This window comes from Rhyacophila brunnea, unplaced genomic scaffold, assembly GCF_057557595.1.
Source record: "Rhyacophila brunnea isolate RB1 unplaced genomic scaffold, BYU_Rbru_1.0 scaffold_16, whole genome shotgun sequence".
NCBI lineage: Eukaryota > Metazoa > Arthropoda > Insecta > Trichoptera > Rhyacophilidae > Rhyacophila > Rhyacophila brunnea.
Genome location: NW_028232816.1, coordinates 7980292 through 7998129, shown reverse-complemented (window position 1 = coordinate 7998129; position 17838 = coordinate 7980292). Strand labels below are relative to the sequence as shown.

Here is a 17838-nt window from a genome sequence, read left to right as displayed (position 1 = left end):
ACAGAAAGCAAAAAATGGGATCTTGATACAGTGGAATTTACTTTTGAGACCGTCGTCGGATAATTGATCAATTAGGCTTTCTTTTTCTTTTATGTCCAAATCACAATTATTGATTTTCGCCGTAAATGGATCTATTATCCAAGTATTTCCGTGTCGGTGATCCCTTTCCTTCGGATAATAACGACAGAAAGAATCAGTGAGCGACTGTAAGTGCTGTCGAACAACTTTTTAATAAATACAAAAATTGCAAATATATTAAAACTACTCTGCGGACCACTAAAATCTTCTCACGGACCACCGGTTGGGGACCGCTGATATAAAGCACCGGCTCCCAACCTTTATCTTGTCGTGAGCCCTTTTTTACTGTTCGTCAAACAAATTTGCAAGACAAGTGCATGTAAATAGAAAAGACAAAAGTCAATATTTTATGAAGTCGCCCGTCAGGCTAGTGCCCTATTAGCCCCCCTTAAATTGGAGTTAATAATTTTTGGATTGTAAAATTACAAAACGGACTCACTTACAAATGAAAAATAATCACGTTAATGTAAACCTGATGGCGTGCTGATCTTACACTTACTTAAAAACGGAGCTGTTGGATCCCCTATTTTTTTTTTTTAATTTTCGGTGCCGGAGGTCGGTTATATGAACTCCAAAATCAGAACCTTGGTTTCGGGGCTGGGTTCCTACCTATATTACCTACTTATATTTTAATTTAATTTCAATTCTTACTCAAAAAGTAGATGAATATACTATTTCTCAATATATCCTGAACAAGTTCACCCTATAGACACCATGATGTATAGGTGCTTTCAACCAAATTAGGAAACAAACTTCAACAAATTAATATTTGGTTCCAGAATGAATAAATGGTGGTTAAACACTAAGAATCAATAGATGCCCAGGAACTCTGACATTGTTAAGGGTTTCCGTTTTCGGTTTGGGTTTCTTATGATTCGAAATCTAGTTTTCCGTTTCTGAAACAATTGAGTGATTCTCAAGGTTGAATGGTTCAGTTTCGGTTATATTTCCAGCTCTGCTTAAAATTAGTTTGAATCACTAGTCAGCGGATTTTCAGATAAATAGTGACTAACAGATTGGATTGCCCGCGGAGGAAAAACAAACTGACAACTGTACCTACTGTCAAATAATAACGTTTCGTAAATATAAATATGTAATATTGTTTTGGAGTAAGCGATATTGTAGGTATTAATTGCCAATCATCTACGCAAACACCAACCAAAGAGGAATGAATAATTTCCATGCATGTATAATAAATAAATTAAAAATTTATCGTCGGTAATCTATGGATATTGAATGACGTATCGAATAATAAAATTGATGCAGTGGACACGATGAGCGTGTCACTATGTATAATATTATAATTAAAATTAAATTGTTTAAAGACTATTTATCTATTTGTGGTATATTATATATTCAGTGGCGAAGCGTGGAGGTAGGTTGTTGCAAAAATAAAAAAATAGTGCAAACTAAACATTGTCAGTCATACTTATTTCTTTTTATTGAACTAATAAATGATAGAATTTAAATGATGTATTGGTTAGTTTATAAAATTTAATTAAATCCTACCTAAAGCAAACCTTAATAGATTATCATCGTCCGCCTGAATCTATCCACTGCTGGATGAAGGCCTCTTCAAGCTGCTTCCACTTCTCTCGGTCCTGTGCATTACGTTGCCACGTACTTCCGCAGAACTTTATCATTTCATCGATCCAGCGGCCTCTAGGTCTACCTTGCGGACGTTTTGTACTTCTTGGATACCACTGGATGATTTGTCCAACGATTGTCTCTTCTTCGAGCTATGTGTCCAGCCCATCTCCATTTAAGGCTTTTAATAAACTCTATTACATCGAAAACCCTTGTCTGCTTCCTTATCCATTCATTCCTCTTTTTGTCCTTTCGCGTTATTCCCAGCATGCATCTCTCCATACCACGTTGTGCTACCCTAGATTTTAATACATATTAGATAAAACATATTCTTCTGTCTATAAAATATCTACAATATTATGGCCATTAAATCATACATCATTTTAGATATTTTACAGATAGAAGAATATTTTTTATTTATTATGGTTTGGTTGACAGGGTTTAACCGTATTTTTAAAAATCGTCTGCGATTTGTATTCTTAGTTCAATGAAAACAAATAAGTATGACTGACAAAGTGTGTATTATTTTTGTCGGATCTCCACAGCCTACGACTAGGTAGTATTATGGTTTGGTCCGGCAAGGTTTAATTGCATTAAAAACGTACCAATATCATTTGTAAATTGTATTCTTAGTCCAATGAAAACAAATAAGTATGACTGACAAAGTGTGTATTATTTTTGTCGGATTTCCACAGCCTACGACTAGGTAGTATTATGGTTTGGTCAGGCAAGGTTTAATTGCATTAAAAACGTACCAATATCATTTGTAAATTGTATTCTTAGTCCAATGAAAACAAATAAGTATGACTGACAAAGTGTGTATTATTTTTGTCGGGTCTCCACAGCCTACGACTAGGTAGTATTATGGGTCTAGGACGATTTGGCACCGGACAACTGGACGCCACGGAATTCAAAAATAAATAGACGTTAGGTACTTATAGGTACTTTAGAAAATATATTCAGTATTATTATTTATATTTCAATGATTATATTATGATTTAATAGTTGGTGAGAATGTAAATATGCAGACGTAAACAATGATTTAATCGTGCATATGTTTAAGTTCCAACGAAAAAAGAGTTTTTTATTTTATATATAGCCTTAGGCATGGAAATTTTCAATCCGCGATAAAGAATAGGTACATTATGTTAAGAGAAAATGAATTCAAACTACTAGGTAGTAGATAGAAACTGATTAAAATACCTCGTCTACACGTGTCTACGACAGTGCGGCGTCCAATTGTCCGGAGGCCAGTCGTCCCATTCCCAGTATTATGGTTTGGTCAGGTAAGGTTTAATTGAATTAAAAACGTATCAATATCATTTGTAAAGTGTATTATTAGTTCAATAAAAACAAATAAGTATGAGTGACAAAGTTTTGTTTACACTATTTATGTCGAATCTCCACAGCCTTCCTCCATTCTTCGCCATTGATATAATATATGTACTTAATGCAGTTTTCATACCGTTACAAGAATTATATTATGCTAATTACAAAATATTTCAATACTTTTTTGGAAAATCGGAGTTTTCGAAAAAGCAACATTGCCATGTTATTCCCAGTTTTAGTAGGTTTCATTACATTTTCATCTTTGCATAGGTTTCGTCGTTAGTTCAATAAGTATAGGTACACAACGTCAACATTCTACACACCCCAAGTCTCTTCAATAATGTATAATGTCAACGTATGTTTTTTTTTTTTTTTACTGAAGTGCACAAATAAAAATAAGTCACAAAAATTATAAATTATGAAAGCATGATGAAGCAGATATCGAAAATTTTCTAACTCTATTCTCGAATTTATTATTATGGCCTCTCGTCTTCTCTCTCGTCGATTTTAGCCACGCTTCGATTTGAGAAAAAATATTATCATTTTGTTTACTAAATCTACTAATCTGATTTTCACGGTGGATTCATCGCAACACATAAATAAAACGTAATAAAATGTCTTACGACTTTTAACCTTGGCTTTGCATTCTGAAACATTAGTAAGTATTGTGTTATTTAAAAATATACTTAATGATCTTATTGGTCCATACCAGTGGCGACCGGTGAGTTATTTTACTGGGAGTTCACTTTTTTCACCTTTTGACTGCCGTAAAAAGGCATTTGCCTTCATCAAAACTTCACCAAAAAATAAAAAATAAAACTATTGGTTTTTTTAATTTAGTACATTTAAAATAACTCATAAATAACTCACTATTTATTATTTGTTGTACCTCTTAAAACAGTTTTTCTTGAAAAAAATGGATTTTAAACATTAACACAAACTGGTTGACACGAACTATTTTGTTTTGACCGAATTATTAGTACTACCGAAATATCTCGTATCTGGCAGTGACCGGGATTTATTGTTCATTTGTATGAGAAATCCATTCTTCTGTTTTTCATCGACACAAATTTTTCAATTACGCGTTTGTTGAAGTCAGGAATCTCTTGTATCATTCTTTTTTCGATACTGAGTATACCTAATGCGTTCAATCTTGATTGCGCGATGGTGTTTCTACTAAAACACTTGATCCGTTTGAGTGAGAAAAAACATCTTTCGCTTTCCACTGATGTCATCGGAATAGTAAAAATTAAATTTAATAGTAAAACCGTTTCCGTAAATGTGTCAGCATTATAAAAATTATCCAAGCTGTAAATAACAGACAATTCATTTTTGAGTTTATTTTTATCTAAAAAGTCAGACGTATTACAGAGCTAGTTTGGAGAGATATCATAATTGATAAACATTGTGAATTTAGTTATGAAACTGAAAAAAAACTTGAAGTTTATTTTTAAATTGTACTTCGCCTAAATTTGAAAAATGTTGTCAACATGTGCGGAAATTTAAATGCGTACTGTGAAAAGAATTTATGGTACTGTTCGGTTATACCGGAGGCAGCGGAAAACGCATTTTGAAAATAGTCGATAAACTGGATTATTTGTTAGTTTGGGTTATTTTAGGTTCGGTTAGGTTGGGTTAGGTTAGGTTAGGTTAGGTTAGGTTAGGTTTGGTTAGGTTAACCTAACAAATAATCCAGTTTATTGGCTATTTTCAAAATGCGTTTTCCGCTGCCTCCGGTATAACCGAACAGTACCGAATTTATTTTTATAATAATATTGAATAAAAATTGTCAAACAATAATTGTATGTGTGATACGGGCTGTATTGTTTTAAAACCGATGAATCTGCGTTCGGGCCGAGAGCGACTGAAACTGTCGCTCCCGAGCACGTAGAAAAAATATTTACGTATTGCTATTCCACGCGACAGACGACGCTCTTTCTCATTGCAAAGAAATCGAAATTAGATTACTGGGCGCTTTGGTCGAGCGATGGCGAATATCGCTCCCATCAACATATAATATTATTATTTAAAATAGCCGGTTAAAAACACATATTAGAATTTGTTTTTGTATATGAATTAATGACTACGGTAATAGATCAGAACACTTTTAGTTAATCAAATATAAATTAAATACTCATTTAAAAAAAGTCTTTTCGCATAAATTGAGTGGGTGGGTGTGCACCGCTCCAGTGCTCTCAAGGGAGAATCGCCACTGGTCCATACAATACCGTGGTAACAAAATGATAATTATAGCTTATAGTAAATTCTGTAGAATGATTTATTAGTCGATACGTATTTCGGTTATCACACCACTATCAAGACTACAAGTACAAAATATGTATCTCTCTTTCATTACTTATTCTCAGACTAACGCATACACAAGAGGGGGTGAGAGTTTCGGGTTGTTGTGTTCTGTTTCTCTATCACTCGAAATTTTCGCTTATTTTCAGCATACCCAGAGATTTGAAATTATATTCACAGCTGCTAATGCGGTGATAGTACATTATATTCAAGTTTGGGGGCGGTCCGATACTCCAAACATGGCGTTCAAAAAAACTTTTTTTTTAATGTTTCTTTTGATCTGAAACCATCACTAATAGATTCACCGTGGACGGTAGAGATACAACAAACATAATATGTGTCGTTGAATTAATTTTCGAGATCATTTAACTTAAAAATTGCATCTGTGCCGTTGTTTTGTGCGAGTATCCGAGCGTGGGATTTTTCTAAGGTGCGGTCGGGCCGGGATAGCAGAGTTCTACTAGTTATAATTTATATTGTTATTTTAAAAATGGAATTTTACATAATATGCTATGACATTACTAAATAATAGTTATTTATTGAGTAGACATTAACCACTTTGTTTCACTTCAAATAACGTTTGATCATATGGATTGGAATGTCTGATATATACCTACTGATAACAACACTAATGTCAGGTTTTTTTAGAAACCCAATCCCTAATGGAACTATCAAAAAATTCTCGGTGTCCACCCGAATTCCGGAGTGGTGTAGGTCATGGCTGGGGAGGACTGACAAGGCTCTAGCGTGGGGGCCCGGGCTGTGGGGGGCCCGGCGTGTCGGGTTGACGAGATAATTGAGATAAACACACATCATAAATTAGCTTTAATAGTAAAAAACGTAAAATTATACTTCATGGCCATTAACATTTTCAATTACTTATATAATTGTGCAATATATTTTTTGATTATTATGTGTCGATACTCGACAGCTCCATTATTAAAGTGGATGTATTGAAAATCGCCAATAATTCACTGTATAAGTAAGTACCCTTAATTTGAACTAAAACACAATTTGAAAAACGTTAATCTTAGCAGTAGGTAGGGGGCCCGCCAAATATCCTAGCCTGAGGGCCCTTCTCAGGATGTGGGGACCATGGTGTAGGTACACCGAGTGCAATAGACAACGAGAAATTAGACTGTGAAGAAGAAAAAGAGCCTATGGGACTAATTTACATTCTCCTCCTTGGGCCTCCCCCCAATATTAAATCCTGGGTGCGCCACTGCCTACTTACCTAATGTCGAATGATTCAAGCCAATTAAATGATTTAAACCAGTTTATTTTTTTTTTCATTATTTTCCTGGATAATGTAGAAACTACAAAGTAACAAACCCCCGAAATTAAAACATTATATGAAATATCAACGAAAATACATGTCTGCGGTCAATCGTCAAATACCGAAACGTGAAATATCGAAACATTGTTGATGAATGTTGTTGGCGAAAAACCTTTTTTTTCAAGAATACCAAATTAAATGTCAAAAACTTTTCGAGGGCCCCATTTACGTGCCTACTCATATATAAATTTCGCATAATTATGCAAAAGGAATATTTTACCAAACAACAAAATTTTTATTATTAAAAATCCTTGCTGGAATTAAAAAAAAAATATCCCGTAGGTCAAATGGCACCCGCGGTATTGTTGTAAACTAACACACATTTTAGTGATGAAATAAAATAAAACAATATAATAAAATACTCTATAATATTTAATAAATACATGTCATGGGTTTTCCCTCTTTGCGCATAGTTTTGTTTGAAATAATATAAAACTTCCAAGAAGAATAAACAGTTAACACCATTCGAGCGGCATTAAAGTATTTTAGTATTCGATATTATAAAATAATATTGTCGTTTAGTTGGGGACAGCCGCCATCAAATATTTAAATTTCCCGCGATAGGAAATTATTTAATCGCGAAACCGGAAACGGCTCAGCGTTATATTAGATTTCGTTTAATGGTCCGGAAGGAATTTTCTTCGTGCGTAATTTGCGAGGGAAGCTCGGGAAACGCTGAGTTTTCAAAAGTTATTATAATGTTAGATACCACACCCTGACGCTCAATTAATTTAACCCTTTTCTGATTCCTCGCCTTGTTCCGTTAATGCCAAACGGTATGTTAATAGTCAGTGACGGCCATTTTTAAGAATTTTATAGGATTCGGTAGGCCCCGCTCCTTCCGCGATTCCAATATGTGCACCTCACGAGGACAGTCGAGTTTAGAGATGTATAAAATGTACATCGTTGGTTTTTCATTATATGAAGTATTGTAAAGTTGTTGTGACCAAAGAACGTATTATTATACCTACAGCCATGGCCCCCACAAGGGGGGGGGGTGACAGGGCTCTAGCCTGGGGACCCGGGCTCAGGAAGGGCCCGGCGTCATGAGTCGCCAGATAACTGAGATAAACACAGATCACAACTTTGCTCTAATAGTAAAAAAAGTAGCCTGCGGCGCTATTTTACGTCAATGTTATTAATAATTTTAAATATTCGGTTGTACTATGCAATTTTTAACTATGTGCCGATACTCGACAACTCAATAATTCAAATGGATTTACGTATTAAGAATACATCTGCGTACATCATTTGGAAAACTCTACTACAGTGCGTCACACTGCCTTTGCCCTTAGCGATAGGTAAGGGGGCCCACCAAACATTGCAGCCTGGGGGCCCGCCTCAGGATGTGGGGGCCATGCCTACAGCCGATGACAGATTCTATGACGTCGTATTGGGCGCCTGGCATGGGTTATGAAGCACCTCTTCCAAGGGTTGTCAGAGACATTTGTTTTCTTCCAAATATGAAGTTCGTGCATGGAGATAACCAGATTGACTCCAGACCAATCGACTTTTGTTGAAACTGGACACGGTGGCTGTGCTTCTAATAGGTATAGTCTGTCAAGCACCTGAAGAAAAGGGTCAATTTCATTCATTCGTAAGCAAATAAATTCAGATATTGTACTATATGTGCATTGCAATACCGCGTTTATGTCTTTACAGCATTGTGGTTCTATTGTACCAACGTGTCTGCACATGACAGCGTATTGTGTGTACTTGAAAATTTTTGCTTACGTTGCAATAACGTTGATTATTGTAATACCGTATTCATGTATTTACAGCATAATTGCCATATTCTGCTAACGTGTTCACGGGTGTCCGCATATTGTTAATTCAGATTCTTGAAAATTAGCACATATATCTTTGACGTATTCTCCTAACGTGTCCATTTTAATGGTTACATCGTTTATAATAATATTGTGTTTTTGCTTATACATTTGTATAAGTATGTTATTGTCATATTTTTGTCCAATAAAAGCACAGAAATTAATGATTTTTAGCCCTTTTTTTGGTTGGAGTAAGCGATGAAATATGATGAAAATTCTCTGAATATAGACTAAACTTACAAAACATACGTCGTAGAAGAAAGAAAATGGGATTTGCACTATAAATATATCACCTATCTACTGTTTAATATTAAAGTTTACCATGATTATTTGTGTACTTATGTGTTTTTTTATAACATCGTTCAATGGTAATTAATAACCATTACGGAAAATATATTAGACGAAGTTAAACTTTTTATGTATCTATTTTTAATGGCATGCGTGAAGCATCAATACTTGAATGTTTTCACTAAATTAGAAAATAAGCGGGTGGGTGGTAAGTCGTATTATTTTTCAAACTTTTATAAATTTACGAGGAATCACACGCAGCACACTGTAAATATACAGAATACCTACTAATTTGTAGTAATATTTAAAAAAAAATATACTATATATAATTTTATTTTTATAAAAGCTTGGATGGGTAGCTAGGTATATCTAATTAATTTTTATTTTATTTGTTTTGTAAACGTTACACTGCCATCTATGAAATATTTATAGATAGTAGGAAAAACTGTGAAGTTTCAGAGGAAAACTGTTTTCACAAATTTCACGATAGAAAAACCTTTATCTACTCCTCACAGATGGCCCTGTTCGCGGAAAATTCATGAATATGTACAACAAAATTCATTTTAATTAATAATATTACTGGAATTGTTTTACTGATTATTATATTTTAATACATAATATTATGTTATGGTGATCTAATAAAATAATGCTACCTACCTATATTTTAATAATAATATTATTTTAATACTTAATCTGTTTTTTTCTTTTCAGTGACATCTATGATACCGTGCCTGAAACGTGCTAGGAAGGACTTTACCTGAAAAATATTTTATTGTAAGAATTTCTATTTTTTTCAATATTTACTACCTAACTATTATAATATTAATACTATCGACTGAAGGTAGTTCATGGAATTTGAATTTAAATTCTAATGGATGCAAGCTCTGTACTATTCCATTTAAGTCGTTTTTTGCGACCCGGGTTTTGCCTTTCGACATCTTCAGGCGCCGTGTACACTCACCAAAGGCAAACACACACTGACAACGAACACTTTCAACTCTAGCTTATATAATAAAGCAATGCAATCAAAATAAATATTATATAAGCTAGAGTTGTGAGTGTTCGTTGTCAGTGTGTGTTTGCCTTTAGTGAGTGTACACGGCGCCTGAAGATGCCGAAAGGCGAAACCCGGGTCGCAAAAAACGACATAAATGGAATAGTACAGAGCTTGAATCCATTAGAACCTAACTATTAATTGCAGACTTCTTCCTTCAAATATGGAATCTTGGTCACTTGTATCATATTATTTTGTTTATTATTTATTATGACAGAATCTTGTGATAATAACATAATATTACCTATTATTATAAATATTATAATATTATAAAATAGACTTAGAAAAATAACATAGGTACTTATAAATTTTCACTGATATTGGCATTGGTGGGTCGTGCTACGTGGAGCCAGACGATGACTGATTTAGATGCTCCTTCATTCGATAAAATAATATAATTTGTGTAATATTTTTGAATTTAATTAATTGCGTAAATATTAATAATATGTATCTACCTATTTATATTAAGCATATTGACGTCCTTACATAAATGTTTCAGTATTTTTTTGATAGATTTGCGGACCCCTTGCGAATTTTAGCCTGTGGAATAAGCCACCACTGAGTGTTAAAATATAGTAATATAGTTGTGCGTGTCCGGAAACTTGTACGTATACAGTTCGCCGTATCATACTTCACTGTGGAATATTGTATCGGAAATATATGGCCGTATTAATGACCGTCCAACCTCTTTTGGTCGTATAGTACTGACATAAAATTTATGTCTAAACAAAACACGGTTCTTGTCGGTTTACACTTTCCAGGAAGCCAGCAGCAAACATATTTTGAAAATAGCCGATAAACTGGATTATTTTTTAGTTGAGGTTAGGTTTTCATTCTTGAATTCATGAATTTTGCCAAAATACCGTGTAGTATAGGTAATCTCTTTCCGATAAGAAAGCTCATGGCGAACTGTGCCACGGTGAAATGTTTTACGTACAATTTACTTGTAACCATAATATAGTTGAGCTGCAAAGATTTTTATGGTTGCAACTTAACGTCTCACGTGATTTAACCTCTATTATTGGTAAGTAGTCTTATCAACACGTTTAACAAAAAGAGTGGCATATTTTTTTCAATTCGTACTTAATTTGCTTCTGATTAAAATGCAAGCGTTATAATATGAACATGAACAACAAAGTCAGAGCTTCAAATGGTTCGGAGCGCTGCTGACTAGAGGTGAGTTGGGAATACTGTCACCAGTTTGTGTTTTCTCAAGTTTCGGATGAAACTACCCATACTCAGTATGTGTGGCCCAATAAACTTATTCCAAAAAACTTGTGATGCTATCATCGCGAGTCGCTGTCCTGTGCACTCGCCAGTTGGTAGACTTTCAACACTATTGACATTAAATGCGCGCGAACGAGATAGCACTTGAAATTTTGTGTCGCAGCACAGTGGTGAGATGACGCACAGGCTTAGGCTTGTTATATGACCGCTCAAAACATGTTTAAAATTTAAAAAAAAATCACTGTTATCCTTTTTTGTTAACAAGAATATTGTAACCAAACAGAAAAACAACTCATAAATTTAAAATTTTATAATAAATGGGACTTTTCGACAAGCGGAGCTTAGCGTATTTTTAGCGATTCTATTGAAACCGATACACAGTCTGAGTTCCCTGAGCTGATACGTATTTCAAAAACTAATATGGAGTTGGTTTTAGTTTCAGTTGAGTATGAAACTTTTGTCGCAGACGCACGCCAAACGCTCTATATAGTATTCCAAATACTAGTAAGTATTTTGGAACAAGTTTCTATACTAAGTATTTTTTTATAGTAGTAGTAAGTATACTTAGTCTTCAAAATCGACCAGTTTTCCCATGTCTACTGCTGACTAATTAAAAATTTAGGTTCGTGAATATTATTAAAAATATAATTAAATTCACTTATACTTGATTTTAGATCAGGGGGGGCAAACTGCGGCCCGCCGGGTTTTTTTTTTGCGGCCCGCCATCATTAATTGTACTTCTGATACGAATAACTTTTTTATTATTTTTTAAAAAATATTGACAATAGATTAAAATTTGTTTAGCAATAGTACGCGATCCATTTTCAATAGATATTGATAGTGTACCGACAAAGCTACAACTTGAGATTATTGATCTGCAGTGTGACACTGATTTAAGAGAATTGCATCGTCGTAAAGAAATCTCCAAATTTTACAATGCCCTTAATTCGGACAAATTCGACCAACTTAAAGATTATGCAAGAAACACGTTCGTTATTTGTGGATCAACCTATATATTATGTGAACAATCATTTTCGATCATGAACCTCAATAAAAATTCTTTACGATCAAATATCTCCGATGCCCATTTACAAGCAGTTTTGAGAATATTAACACCTGAATTTAAAAAAATGTTAAAAAATGTACAACAGTTTCATTCTTCTCATTATTTTTTTTTGTAATGTTTATTTTTCGTGATAATAAATAGTGTATATCTAAAAATGGTATTTAACTTGCGGCCCGCCGCTCATTTTGAATTCTTGAATTTGGCCCTCCATCCAAAAAGTTTGCTCCCCCCTGTTTTAGATTGTAGATTTTACGTGCTTACTCTGCCATCCCGATACGGAGCCGCACGGGACTATATCATACGATATTGTCTAAAATAAGATAAATATTTTAATATTTTCGGAAAATTATCCGGTTCGTAAAATTTCATCATTCATTTCGAGTGCTGCAAAAAGTATTCAGTAATCGTCGGTATAATTTCATTATTATTGCGAGAATTATGTATTCGAATACTTTCGGAGCAATTAATCTCATGTTAATGATTTGATGGAATAATTAACATGGTCAATTTTAGACCTAAAGTAAAGTTTTCAAAGTTTTTCACAAATTTTCTCTCGCGAACAAATATTGTTGTAACTGTAATTTATTGAAGATCATTTAGTGAAGATTTAGTGAAGTTTGTTAATCTTCAAGATATTATTATCCTTTATCGGTGTGTGGCGCAAATTTAACCCGTTGCACTAATATGCCCTCATTTCCTCCGGCGCGAGTGTGTGTGCAGCCGCTCCTGCGATGACGTCATCGCTTTGACGCGCGTCCCACGTCACGGGGTCTATATTATTGACCACGCCCCCTCGATGCAGGCCCCCGGCTTTGGTCGCCGATCCGAAGTTAGCAGCGGAAGCTTTTCCCGCCTTTTCGTTAGGGGTAATCCCCGATTCTGAGCGGAGATTTAAACTTTGGCGCTTTCTAGCACGACGTAAGTACATACTGGTGACGTGTGTTTATTCTAAAGCAGAATATATCAAAAGTTAATTAAAATGTTCTCAACAAGTAATTTGATACTGTAGTAATTTACTGGGATGTATTTAACCGAAGTGGTTTCCCTTTACTTTCTTCGTTTGCTTTTTTCTGTTATGGTTACCTTCCCTTAGGTGCTGGTTTGTAGTCCTGATATTTTTCCATTATATCTCTATTTATTGTGTATTGAAATCATTAGTAGTTCGCAAGTTTAGGTAGCATTATAATCAGGGTCGGATTTACCAAAAGTCCAAATTAGCTGTACCCTCCTACAGTGGCGAAGGGTGGAGGTAGGCTGTTAAGATCCGCCATATATAGTGCACTCTAATCTTTGTCAGTCATATGTATTTGTTTTCATTGAAATAAGACTGCAATTTATAAATGGTGTTGGTTAGTTTTTACAATTAAATTAAACCCTGCGAATAATAAATAATAGTAAAAAAATCTTTTTATCTATTATAGTTTACCATTAGATGGCCATTAGATACTATTAGCATGATAATTAAATGTGGTAATTAATTAGTGATTAACTGGTCAGCAGGGCATACTGAAGGAGAAGATAGAGGGACGTAGAGGACCCAGGAAAGGGTGGACATCTTGTTTGAGAACCATCTGAGACTGGCCTGGAATTAGGAATTAATCGAGAAAATGTTGCAGGATGCAAAAACGCAGGATGGAGACGCTTTTGTTAAAGTAACCCACCAACGTGATATTGCATACATATAAGGAAGAATAATAAACGGAAAGCGGTTATCGCTAGCTTTCATAAGTTGTCGGACTACGCAGTAGATTACGGGTTGGAGAACAACGGTTAAATATAGTAATTTATTACTAAATCAACTTGCATTGATCTATTGTTTGATGATCGTCGACGTCACAATTCTGTTTTATAATTTACACAGCTACTTACTGACTACAGTGATGAAATAGTTTTGAATGAAGTTGTAATTACTTACGAAATGAAAATTAGGTCACAGCTTCTGATAGGTCACGTAAACCACTTTTTTTACAATCGATCCAGTACAATGTAAAGGTCTTGCTTTATTCGAGGACTGATATGAAGGCTTAGCATCTCTGCAATAGTTGTCCTCATCAGCGTGACTTTGAATGAAATATGTAGGTATATAAATAGTATATATCCAAATAATCGTAATATTAAATTTGATACGTCCTATTTAGCATAATTATCATCACCATTATTGAATGATAAATCCTTGCTGAATAAATGCGCCTCTCCTAAGTGATTTTATTCTCCCCGCTTGTCGGTAGGTACTTGGTACGTAGATACCTACCTACTTATGTAGAATGTAACTAACTATCTCGTTTTCTACAACTTGGGTATCATTAAATGACTTTATTTGTCCAACTATTGTCTATATAGTTATATATATATATATATATATATATATATATTCTGTTCATTTTCATAAAGCAGATGGCTTTATGTGGTCAATTATATCGCCATGTAATTAATTTATTTTTATGTCGTCGAATTACGCAGTTTGATAATCAAATAAATACTCACTTAATTATACCAAATGACTGCAATAAAACGTACCTAACCCGTTTAACTAACCAATGAAATAAACCTTTACTGATATTTGGTGAAAACGTTTCTAAATTTGTTTATCTAAGAACATTGCGTTAACAGCACCGAGGATTTTAGAAAAGTCTTGCGATTGTCACATGACAGGAGGCGTAGGTAGATACTTATTGCAATATGGTCGTCAGCCTACTATAGGTATAAGATGGAACCGGAAGTAGAAGAATTTGACATTTAAATATCTATATTGTTAATTTAGTTTAATTCAATTTTATTGCATTTAGAAAATTTGCGGCGTCAAACTGCCAACGTGAAGATCTCTTCGCTTAGAATATTTTAAAAAACTTGAAGTTTTGTATTAGCTTTAATTTGTTACTTACTACATTTTACGTGCTCATCTCTCCTATGGGTACCTCAACTTAAATTCATCTAAATTCAGTCAAAGCACATTTGAGTGCATGGCGACCTTAGTCTTGGGAACTGCTCCTGAGACATTCCCAGTCATAAAAATAAAAATGATGCTTCACACCAAACGTAGGGTTGCGTGATACGCCCGATTAAGACCGAATGTGGTGCGGGCGGGTGTGATTTGGTGGGGCCATTAACTTCAATGTTAATTGCGACAGCATTTATTGGGTACAATTAATCAATGCCACAACAGTATTTTATGAATTGTATTAAATTCGACAAATTATTTTGTGGATTTCAGTCAAGGCTTCTAAAGTGAGTCGAAACAATTGTTGTAATAATTAATGTCTATATTATGTAGAGACAACTATTCCTGTTGATGGCACCAGTCGAATTATCCAAGACTTAAAACTATGTACCTACTTATCTATTTAGCTTTGGACATGTATTTTTAAAATGATTATGAATACTTACCAACTCCTAACCAAATAAAATTTTGTTTTGCTAAGCATACCTACATGAAACACACTTATGGGAAAGGTGTAATAAAAGCTGACTTTTTGCTAGAAATTATAAGGGAAATAAGATTCTATCTAATGAAGGTCCCTTTTCTGGAAGTCTGTGATTTGTTGATGATTTTCTAGTCTAGTGAAGGTGCAACAAATATCCCCCGCGAGTGCACTGACTATTTGTTACCGAACATGAATGTAATTAATAATTATCATAAAAAGCCTCTGTTACCGGTGTGCCGCTGTGTATTTTTAGGTACCTATCCATAGTACAATTCAAGCGTATGAACGTCATTGCATTTGGCGTGATGTTATCGACCTTCAAATTGTTGAGTTTCATCGTTAGTGTTTATACGAGACAAAGGCTTAAATTTTTAACCAAAATTTACGAGTAGCTCTTTAAAGCATCGACCCAGACAAAAACAAATTTGCTCAATTTATGATTTTTCATATTCCTTATTATCCATCAAAATACTGTTATTAATAATTGTTATGGAACATATCCGTCGAGTGTCGGCATGCAATTTTATATATTTCTATGGGTTTTGTATATTTATAATTGTATCTAGTAATCTGTTTCATATTGAATACAAAAGGTTTATAATTTAAAAGTTAGCATTAAGTGATAGGTACTTATTATTCATTATGCCGAATTTGTTTGCGTGTTTATTTTATTTTAATGGTGTGTCGTGCCGCAAAAAAGGTTGGCAAGCACTGCTATATACGATCCAAGTCTTACTTAATACGGCGTGTGAATGGCAGTATTGTAATAGGAGCAATTGGAAAAGCTCGTGCATATATCGTAAGGATATAATATATTTATTCAGATATTGAAGGTTCATAGAGAGTTCAAGTTCCTGGAAAAATGTCGAAGTGAGGCAAATGTATAATATATATACATATATATGAGTTATTGAATAATATGGCATTGCACATTTGTTGATAATATGTCAATTATACAAAAGATAAATATATATAATATTTATATTGCATGCTCACGTAAAAGTACGTTTGGGGTATCATGACCAACGAGGCCGCATGAAACTAAGTAATGAACTTCTTTTTTTTTTTTACTATTAAAGCAAATTTGTGATGTGTGTTTATCTCATTTATCTGGACGACGTGCCACGTCAGACCCCCATGGTAGAGCCCCCCCACCCTTGTGGTGTCCATGACATCGTTCATGTTCCAATACTTCAACGTATATACTATTTTATTCACTTTCCTGTGACTACAAATTCAACCACACCAAAACATTTCAGAATCGCCACCAAGTGGCCCTATTAATGCTAATCTCTATTATAAATTCTATTGTGTTTATATGCTTGAGAAAGTGTCAATTATTGAAACTACTGTCTATTATGAAAAAATAAGCTAACATCTGCAGCGCTTTAAGTTAAGTCATGTTCAATTTTCATCTACGTTCTGTACCTATATACGGGGAATTCGGTCTTGAGGCGCTAGTGCAGTGAAAATACATACTATGTATTAAATTTGGAGGCCCAGTACTCCATTAATTTTTTTCTGTTAATAACACCATCGATCTGTAACCAACCACCAATGTATTCACCATGGACGGGGGTTTCCATAAAAAATATTTAAAAAAATATTGTCAACGATCTATTTTTTGAGATAATGGAACTTATTCATCATGCATTAGTGTCCGTCGTCGTTTTTCACGTGTAGTGAAGGGTGGTTAAGGGTTCTGGTGAGGAGTGGTTGGGGTCTTATAACTATGTGACGTATGATGGGAATCTATGTTTGGAACAAAGTACTATGTGAAAGCTTTATGAGAAGCTTTTTACAAACAAAAGCTCGCAATAATTAAGCACATGCATGAATATTAATTAAAGATTTTATCAGCTCCGATTTTTTCAAATAATTATTCATTCACATAATGGGTTTATTATTATGCGTTGACATTTTTATTAAAATCGTATATTGCTATATTATTAGTTATTACGCTACCTAACTACGTACATGCTTTATGTAGCTATACCATTGTTTCTCAATAACTGTTTTGTTACCCTATTAAGTTCGCTTACTAGAAATACTAAGTAAAATATTATTTATACATGTTGCCGATACAATCAGTCATACAGCCAAAAACCTTAAATTTTATCATTATTACACCATTTTATGGAATTCTGGAACGCTGTGTAAATAGTAAATTAACATTTTGTACGTTGGCCCATTGAAACAGTGTCCGGAAATTTGTACGTATGAAGTTCTCCGTATTACACTTCACCGTGAAATGTTGTATCGGAAATATATGTTCGTACATTAAAGACCATCCAAACTCTTTGGGTCGTATAGTACTGATAACT

The 17838-nt window shown here is 34.2% G+C and overlaps 1 protein-coding gene across 3 annotated transcripts in view; it reads left to right on the top strand.

Moving 5' to 3' along the window:
- The window catches only part of fdl (beta acetylhexosaminidase fused lobes), a 259655-nt gene that overhangs the window by 79618 nt on the left and 162199 nt on the right, over positions 1–17838 (top strand). For all 3 annotated transcript variants that reach the window (XM_085943750.1, XM_085943751.1, XM_085943752.1), the window contains one exon: positions 9457–9519. The gene's annotated coding sequence lies outside the window, so the exon portion shown is untranslated. The remainder of the gene's footprint in view (positions 1–9456; positions 9520–17838) is intronic.